Raw genomic sequence first — 10,000 nt, forward strand, 5'->3', positions numbered from 1 at the left:
TATGTCCTGCTACAGTTGGCGCTGTAAGTAATGACCAGATCTACATCACGTTTGATGGCTGGCGAGGAGCCTTCGACTATTGGTGTCGGTTCGATTCCCGTGATATCTTCCCAGTGGGGTGGTGTACGAAAAATGGACACCCTTTGCAGCCACCAGGGCAAAAAGGTAATTTTCTCTTTTCTTTTAAAATTTTTTCCCCCCTCTCAACTGTTGCTCTTCCTCATTGTTGTCGTAGCCCTTGTCATCAAAGTCCTTTTCATCACCGATGGTATTATTGCTTCCGTTTCTTGTGCTGCATGGTTCAAAATACATCAGGTTTCTTGTTCTACTTGTATATTATTGTCTTTCGAAAGGCTTGTTGCATATCTATGCTTATAACAGGCTGAATGTTTGTCATCTTGTTTTTCACGAGGCACACTTTATGATTATCATCAAGAAAAAAATGTGTATATTTACTTTGACTGGTGCTACCAGATCAGGCTGTCTGAAGATATTGGTTTCCTGAGACAAAATGCGCCTAACATTGCTGCTTTTTGTTTTTCTACTTCCTTTTGCAAAACTTAATTATGTTGTGCAACCCCCCCCCCTTTTCCTTCCTCCCATTTCTCCTTTCTCTTTCTGTCTCCCCCACTTCCTGACTGGTTTCTTAACTTAAAATGTACCAAACATTAATACTGTAACCCTTTTCCCTCTCCCATTGCAAAATTCCTTCATGTTCTACAGGGCAGGGAACAAAAACGATACAATCCACTATAAAACAACCAAACCAAACACTACAAACTAACGATTGAAGATACAAAGAGCTTGAAGAATTAAATAAAAACCTTCCACAAAATAACATGATTCAGCATTAAATAATCTGAAAAAGGTTGATATGCCATAAAACAACCAAACCAAACTCTATGAATAACTATTTAAAGATATAAAGAACTTGAAGCATAAAAACCGTTTCCAAAATAACTGAATTCGGCATTAAATAACTTGAAAAGGGTTGATATGCCATAAAACAAAACAACCAAACTTAGTTACTTCAAAATGAATGACATCTCAAAGGATGAATGGTAGTTACCAAAAGCTTTGTTTGATACGTATTGGAGAAGGCTGGAAAAAAAAATTTCATGATATGCGATTCAGTCAGTGACTCGTGTCAGTATTTGTTTATATATAACATAATCACTTTGACATAGGTTCTCATTAGATCACCAAAATTAAGCAACAAAGGTACTGGTCAGTACCTGATGGGTGACCAGTTGGGAATGCTAAGCGCTGTATGTACTGCGTCGGGATGCAGAAATTTCCAGGTTTATATCTGGGAGCAGGCTTAAAAAAAATAAATAAATAAATAAAATAAAAATAACACCAGGAGAAATACACCTGAAGTCTTCGTTAAGATATGCATCTCGGCGACAGAAATTCTGATATAAAACCTAAAGTCTACTTTCTGCATTCAATTGCATCAACTGAGATTAGCAGTTGTTCTAAAAGGTGTGGATGGTTCTACAGAAAGCCTTCACCACGATAAACAAAATTTATCTGTGTTGATTTCGAACAACTCCAGTAGTTTCTTCCCCAGAATTGCTAAACTTTGGAACTCCCTTCTGGGTCCCTGCTTCCCCAACTGTACTGACATGCAAAAGTTGAAGTGTAATGTGAACAAACATCTTGCTGCCCAACTCCCTACATAGTACCCCTGTAGCTTATGTCCCTGATAGTAGCCCCCCCCCCTGCATCAAAGTGGCAATGTGCCTTGTTTGGGGGCAAAAATGTAAAATGCAATTTAAAAAAAAAAAAACAAAAAAAAAACAATTATGTGAACCTCATACGTCAAAACTGACAATCCGTGTGTGTGTCTGTGAATCCTTCTGGATAAGTCTCTTTTTACACTCCCAATCTGGCTTCCCTAACTATGTTCTTTTGGCACCCTCACTCTTCTCACTCTTCTTTTCCTCTTGTTATCCCCCCCCCCTCCTTTGGTCACCCCTTTTCTTGTTACCCGCCCTCCCCTCTCAACCTTTTCTAATTTATGCCAATTGCCTTTGATATCATTCACTGTGTATGGTGACAAGCAAGATGACGAGCTCTACAGTGTTATAATGAAAACTGACCGCAAGGTTTCACGGGTGGTCTAGTAAACAAAAAAAAAATCTTAGTATGTTTGTAATGTAGAGAATGCTAAATGGAAAATACATTTATTTAAACTAGCAGGGAGACTCGACATTGCTCAGGATTGGATGAGGATCAATGAATGTCTAACCATCACATATTTTGTCATCGGAATCAATGAAATCTATTTTTCAATCAAATGGATTAATTGCCTACTCTAGTTAGGGACCCACCGCGGAGAAAGTTTCACATGCCTCCCTGCAGTCCACAATACAGTGTAGTCTACATTGCACAGTAGAGAACCTACTGTTGATTTTTTAAAATTATTTTTATATATATCGGTTTGAATTAAAAATGCCAAAGTAAAGTATATTTGTTCAATTGTGTTCTAAACTTGTATTCATTTTGAATGTGCCTCTGTCATATCGAAGAACATACTGTTGATTTTATGTTGCTTGTGCAGTAATAAAATTTCTGAAATGCAAGTGTAATGTTAGGTTGTATAAGCTGTTAACTTTAGTCAAAATCACCTGTTCTTTTCTCATCAGATTTTTTTGATTTTCAATACTTATCAAGACATTCTGATTAAACAAAAAACAAACAAACAAAAAAAAAAAAAACACTGATCTAAGAATATACTGCCAGATACAGAAAGTACATTTGTGTGAAATTTCAAAAATATCAGCCCAGCCTTTCAGAAGTCTGTAGGGAACGAACACATGCACACATCAAGTTATTTTTATGATAGTTTTAGAGATATAAAGTGCAATTTGTTTTGGGATGTTAAAAAAATCTTAGCCATATTAAGTGTATTTATCTCGACATCTCAATGTTGGATGTTGGCTATATGTAATGGTCCCTCCAAATCCTCCTCCCCCTAATAAAACAAAAGAAAACCAAAAACAGTGCTTCTACACTATTGGGACGAGATTTTGGAAATTGTAAAATTGAATTTCACATGAAAACAATGGTATCTGCATATTCCTTATATTTTTAAGATGTTTATATAAAAAAAATTATGAAAATCGATAAGGTAGAAAATTATTTATTAAAGAAAATAAAAATAGAATTTGAAGAAAACGATTGTAAAACAGTTCAAAAGGGAGGTAATTTGTTTAGATTCAAACGAGATGACGGCAATTTTTCACCTGCTAAGTTTTTTTGTTTTTTTTAAATAATTCTGTAATATTCAGGTAATTTTGACTGCATAATTTGGAAGCTACCATTGTAACTTATTAGAATTGATAAAAAATCAGTTGAAACCATTGTTTTTTTTTTTTATCTGAAAAGTCCATTTATCGACTACAAAAGTTTGTCCCAATTCTGTAGAATCGCACAAAAAAAGTTATCTCACTTAAACAATTAAGAGAAATTAAATTATACTTTTTTTTTCTTATGATTGTAAATTGATAATAATGAACAGACTAATTTTTTTTTTTTTTTTTTCAAATCTTTTCATATATAACACTAGCAGTGTACCTGGTGTTGCCCGGATATTAAATTTACTTTTTTTTTCTTTTTTTTTTTTTTTGTAGTTTAAAAGTGTCAGTATTAATTACATTTTGTGTTATAGATTTAAATCAATGAAATTATTAAATTCAATAGAATTGAGGTTAGGGGAAAATCTGTTAGTGAGTTTGATAATTACTAAGAAAGAAAAGTGCTTAAAATTTGTCTAATCTATATGAAGTTAATTAATCATCTTAAATCTAACATATTTGATTCTAACTAGCCATTATTTCCTTTTCATCCTCGCATCATGTTCTTTACAGTAAAAAGTATAAGTTGCTTAAGTTTTCTTCTGAAAATTATTTCTGATAAAAATTATTACAATGGTAACAATTTTGAATAACTTTAAAAGCTCAATATAAGGTAGATAATTATTTTAACTAAAAGGTAAGAATAGATTGTCTCCCTTACATTTTTTCTTTTATACGTTTTTCTGTCTTGCACATTATTTTAAAATATTTTTAACTAAAATTAGCCGAGCCTTTGATCATGCCAAATAATTACATGTATATCTACATTTCTCCAAAAACCTCTTGCCTTGGAGGGGAGACTAAAACTTGCTACTATGGTTTCAAATGATCTAAAATAACAGCAAGGGGAGACTTGGTTCCAAATATTTCTCATATGTTATATCTCCCCTCTTTTGAAAATAGGGTAAGATTATGAATATCTCCAGTCTCAAATAATCCTTATACACTGTGAAATTTACTTTATGTATGAAAACCAAAGAGGAGATATATAACATGAGAAATATTTGGAATCAAGTCTCCCCTTGCTGTTATTTAAGATCATTTGAAACCATAGCAAGTTTTAGTTTGTCCCTCCATCAAAGTCAGAGGGTTTGAGGAAATATCAGATATTTTGTAATTCATATGCAAAATTAGGAAAACAAATGACTATGCTTGAAACATTTTATGGTTGTAAAAAAAAAAAAGTGCCAAAAATAGGCTTTGGATAATGGATGATCCTCCTTGTGACCTTAAGAGCAAATGTCATATAGGCCACTACACAATTCAGGTCATTACTTTTCCAACGAGCCTTCATTTGTTAAATTCTGATCAATAGTCATTGAGATTTGGAACTTATAAAATTGCCAAAAAAGGTAGTATATCTATACTGGTAGCCAAATTAAATATTGTAATGCTCATATCTTTGATTCTATGGGACGGAACTACATGAAAATTTGCAGGTTTTTTGAAGATTATAATACTATTTTATGGTTAAAATTTTATGACAATTGGTTAAAAAGAAGCTATATTTTTAAATCAGTAAAATATACTTAAATTTTTCTACATTTGTGTGCATATATATATATATATATATATATATATATATATATATATATATATATAGTCCTGTCAGGTCAATTTCATTTTTTCTTGCTTTAGGATGAATTTTGCTTAGGATTTTTATTATTTTTCTTTTTGCTTTGTTGTCTCCCCTGTGGCCTTGCCAGGCCACTAATATGTGTATGTTTATTGCAAAGAAAAAAAAAAAATTGACATTTGATAAATAGCCTATTGGAAAACATAAAAGCATGTAACTTATGCATATTCTAATTTAGAATTTTAATATTTCAAGTTTCCGCCTGCTTCTTATCAGAAAATGTATTTGTTGATAAAAATTGAATGTGAAACATGAAAATCTGGACATTTTCTCATTTTGTGAAATGTTTTTTTTTCTCTTAATGTACAAACCATTACACAAAATATTGCCACATTTTTATATATATATATATATATATATATACACACACACATATATTAGGGTTGGGATGATTAATCGGAATCGGGAATCGAAAAAATCGGAAGATTTGTGGGTATCGGAATCAGAAAAATTAATGCCCATTTTCCGATGCCAAAACGATTCTTTTAGTTGTCTTGTTTATCTGATTTTGTTTAAACCAAATCTTTCATTGCTGGTAATAATGATAAAATAATAAATATTTATTGATTTTAAATTACCAGTAAAACTAAAATCGATAGATCATCCTGCACAAGTGTATTTTGACGTTTAGAAAAATCTCTGCATATTCAACATGTGCTTTTACGAACTCTTATAGTTAAATAATTAGAGATTTATAAAGAATCAGAATCAATAATTGTATTGGAATCAGGTAAAAATGTTGGAATCGTCCCATCACTAATATATATATATATATATATATATATATATATATATATATAATTAGCAGGCTACCAGGTATTGTTCGGTTGTAAGATATGCTTAAATATGATATTTTAATTCATGCATATTCTGTATTTATTATTATAGAGAATATTCTCTATCGATTATTACATTAAACCTAATACATAGTCGTGAGATCAAAACTATATATATATATATATATATATATATATATATATATATATATATATACATATATGACTTGGTTGACATTAATTAACATCAAAACCAAAACACAACTCTCCACTCTCATTCCTTAGCCTCTGAGCCACACGCACACATATAAATTCACCTGTCATCCCTTTTTTTAAAAGATGGAATCACTCAATCGTCGAAGAAGGCAGTACACTTGGGACGGTCCAGAGTTTTATAATTATATAGATAATTTTCTTAAATTCATGTAATATAAAAAAATTATTAGCATCATATGGGCAAAAGAAAATGTTTTTAAATTTCAAGTGTTCTCATTTTTTTTTGTTTGCTTTTAACAAGTAAAAAAAAAAAAAAAAAAAAATGGTGTTAATATTTATAATCTTTACACAAATATTAGAAATTCTGTAAAGTTGAAACATTTATAGCATGAGCAGAGAGAGATTATTATGCCAAATAAATATTTAAAACAAAATAATATATTGATTAGATCAATATGCAATTTACATTCCAAGCTAAAGTAATTTTCATATTGCTTTGCAAAAGGACATCTCATTAATTCACTATTCATTTTCAGTTTTCTAATTTATTGAGTTTAAGTTTATAATGCATAGTTCTATTAACGCATGTTTTTATATCGTAGATAGAAACTTAGCAGTTTGGATGAAAGGAGTCTTTCCAATCGTTTCTGGGCAATTTACTTTTAGAGTTTGTGATCCATATAGTACATTACAAAGAATTTTCAAAATTAATTTCAAGACAAAATTAATTTCTAAATAAAGCAGTTACTTTATTCTGTTAAATGCCAACCCTCCCCAAAGTAACCTGCACAGAGCACACCCAAGCAAACAATTCATTGAGTAGTCCCCCCCCACCTCTCCCATCTTTTTACAATGATTTATTTTTATATCATTCATCCATCTATAATATAAATCTCGCCTGTCTGTTTAAATGTATATATGTATGTATGTATGTATGTCTCACTAAAACTTTGAACAGAGGCGACGGATTTTCACAAGATCCATATCGTTTTGAAGCGCGACATCTTGGATAAATATCGAAAAATTGGCCAAGAACATTAATTCCTTCACCCTAAACTCTGCCGTTTTGTACAAGGAGGGGTCGATATTTTATTTATTTATTTTTTTTTTTTTCCGCCAACATTTTAGCAAGTCATTATTACCGTTGGATTGACTTTGGTTAATTTCAGTGCTTTTGACTTTCGGTCGCATCATGAAGACATTGGCTAAGACGTCAGATTTTCTTTCACTTTCTTTTCTGCCTTCGCGGCACGGGTTCGGTTCTGCCTGCCTATTACCACTTTTTTTTTTTTTTTTTTGCTCAACACACACCTCCAAACACCCGAGCAACGTCGGACACCCAGGCTAGTTTCATATGAAGTAGATAATTCTATTGTTGGCATTGGTTTCCCCGATATTTTTCTAGTTAGAATCTAAGTGGAAGTCTCAGTGGAACGAACTGGATTCGAACTGAGGACATCCCGGTCGTTTGTCTGTCATTAATCACTTAACCATCATCTCCTTTTATACATCACTGCTAAAGGCTTAATATTTTGGGTGAAAAGAGTCATTCTGCTCCTTTTCAATTTATTTACTTTTAGAGGTTATTCCTGGTTTCCTCTATTTTAATGGGTGACGATGCTGGAACTTGCCCTCCCCCAACATATTTTTTTTTTTTTATTATGATTCAAAAATTTTTTTTTTTTTTTTCAAGTTAAACATACATTTCGAAAATCATATTCATTTCATTTTACTTTCTCCTTTGTGAAAGTAGTGTCTAAGTAAATCTTGGTAGACACAGCTAGTTATATACATTTTATCTGTTGCACATATACAGTGATAGTCACCCTTTCTTGAGTGGAGGGAGTTGAACAGTTCAAGTATCTTGCTTCAACCTTCATGGTTACAAGTCAATCAAAATATGAAATTTTCATTCAGATTGATCAAGTGCTTTCTGTCGTCTTCAAAGGTGCCTTTGATCCCGTTGGAAGATCAAACGTTCCACCAGGACTTGCATCTACCAAGCTCTTGTCTGAACCATTCTATTCTACGGCTGCGAAACCCGACTCCAAATGCAAGGAGGATCTCCATCAACTCAAAGATTTTGACCTCTACTGTCTTTGTCGTATTCTTCTACTCAGAATCTATGACAGTATTCAATTCCACAATCCATGTTGAGTGTGATATTCCAGACATTTAAGCATCTCCGGTCAAATGAGTTTGCTTGCTAACTGGTGATTCTGAATACACCTGTAGAGTGGAAGAAACAGAAATAGGCAGTTTTAAACAGAGCTGTCAATGATCAAAGCAGATCGGGATACTGTTTTGGGCCTTCAAATCTTTGGTGCTTGTCACTGGAATCTAGAGTGGTTCATTCATGCAGAGGGCTGTCGACATGGATGGGCTGCACTGGTGTGAAATGTAGTGAATCTGTTTGGAGCCAACTCCACTCACACCAGATGAATACTTCCACAGACATTCTTTCCTTACATGAGAACAATGTTTAAAGAGTTAAGTCAAACCTTTGTTTTCCAGAAATTATTTTACTGCATAGTCACCACCATTCTCAAAGCACTTCTGCCAGGAATTTAATGAAGCATCTATGCTTCTGATGCATGTCTATGACAAGGATTGCTTTCTTAGTCTCACACTGTCAATATTTGCAACAGATGAAACTTTCAGGTCATGAATGCGTAAGTTCAGTCATCATCACAATATAATTGGCAATCCCCTCAGGTCCGTTTATATTTATATGTAGCCAATGTTTTTGTAAAAATATGTTAAAAAATTTCCTTCCCATCATGTATATGATTACATGTAAGAAATAGGTAAAACATAAAGAGTAGTAAGAAGTGATAGCTATGAAATAAGTTTTTTTTTCTTTTTTTTAATGATTTTCTTGTATAAACTGCACTAGCAATCATAACATCTTTAGTTATTCCATAACATTTTCATAAACTGCACTAGCAATCATAACATCTTTTAATTGTTCCATAGCATTTTCATAAATTGCACTAGCAATCATAACATCTTTAGTTGTTCCATAGCATTTTCATAAACTGCACTAGCAATCATAACATCTTTAGTTGTTCCATAGCATTTTCATAAACTGCACTAGCAATCATAACATCTTTAGTTGTTTCATAGCATTTTCATAAACTGCACTAGCAATCATAACATCTTTAGTTGTTCCATAGCATTTTCATAAACTGCACTAGCAATCATAACATCTTTAGTTGTTCCATAGCATTTTTATAAACTGCACTAGCAATCATAACATCTTTAGTTGTTCCATAGCATTTTCATAAACTGCACTAGCAATCATAACATCTTTAGTTGTTCCATAGCATTTTCATAAACTGCACTAGCAATCATAACATCTTTAGTTGTTCCATAGCATTTTCATAAACTGAACTAGCAATCATAACATCTTTAGTTGTTCCATAGCATTTTCATAAACTGCAGTAGCAATCATAACATCTTTAGTTGTTCCATAGCATTTTCATAAACTGCACTAGCAATCATAACATCTTTAGTTGTTCCATAGCATTTTCATAAACTGCACTAGCAATCATAACATCTTTAGTTGTTCCATAGCATTTTCATAAACTGCACTAGCAATCATAACATCTTTAGTTGTTCCATAACATTTTCATAAACTGCACTAGCAATCATAACATCTTTAGTTATTCCATAGCATTTTCATAAACTGAACTAGCAATCATAACATCTTTAGTTGTTCCATAGCATTTTCATAAACTGCACTAGCAATCATAACATCTTTAGTTGTTCCATAGCATTTTCATAAACTGCACTAGCAATCATAACATCTTTAGTTGTTCCATAGCATTTTCATAAATTGCACTAGCAATCATAACATTTTCATAAACTGCATGTACAGCAAATAACTGCAGTAGAAATAACACTTACTAATGTGCCAGTGGCTGTAGTTGTATTTGTTTCTTAGATTAAGTAAAACATACTTATGTTTCTATTCATACAAGTTATGAAATCCTGGGTTTAATTTTTGT

At 32.2% G+C, this 10,000-nt stretch overlaps 1 pseudogene across 1 annotated transcript in view; it reads left to right on the forward strand.

Annotated features, from left to right (window-relative positions):
• The window catches only part of LOC145287781 (polycomb protein SCMH1-like), a 64,831-nt pseudogene that overhangs the window by 10,998 nt on the left and 43,833 nt on the right, over positions 1-10,000 (forward strand). The window contains exon 3 of the transcript XR_013869195.1: positions 1-165. This exon is cut by the window's left edge and continues 79 nt beyond it. The product of XR_013869195.1 is annotated as a polycomb protein SCMH1-like (transcript). The remainder of the gene's footprint in view (positions 166-10,000) is intronic.

The sequence above is a fragment of the Euprymna scolopes genome, chromosome 11, assembly GCF_053919585.1.
Source record: "Euprymna scolopes isolate OS-2025 chromosome 11, ASM5391958v1, whole genome shotgun sequence".
In the NCBI taxonomy this organism is placed as follows: Eukaryota; Metazoa; Mollusca; class Cephalopoda; order Sepiida; family Sepiolidae; genus Euprymna; species Euprymna scolopes.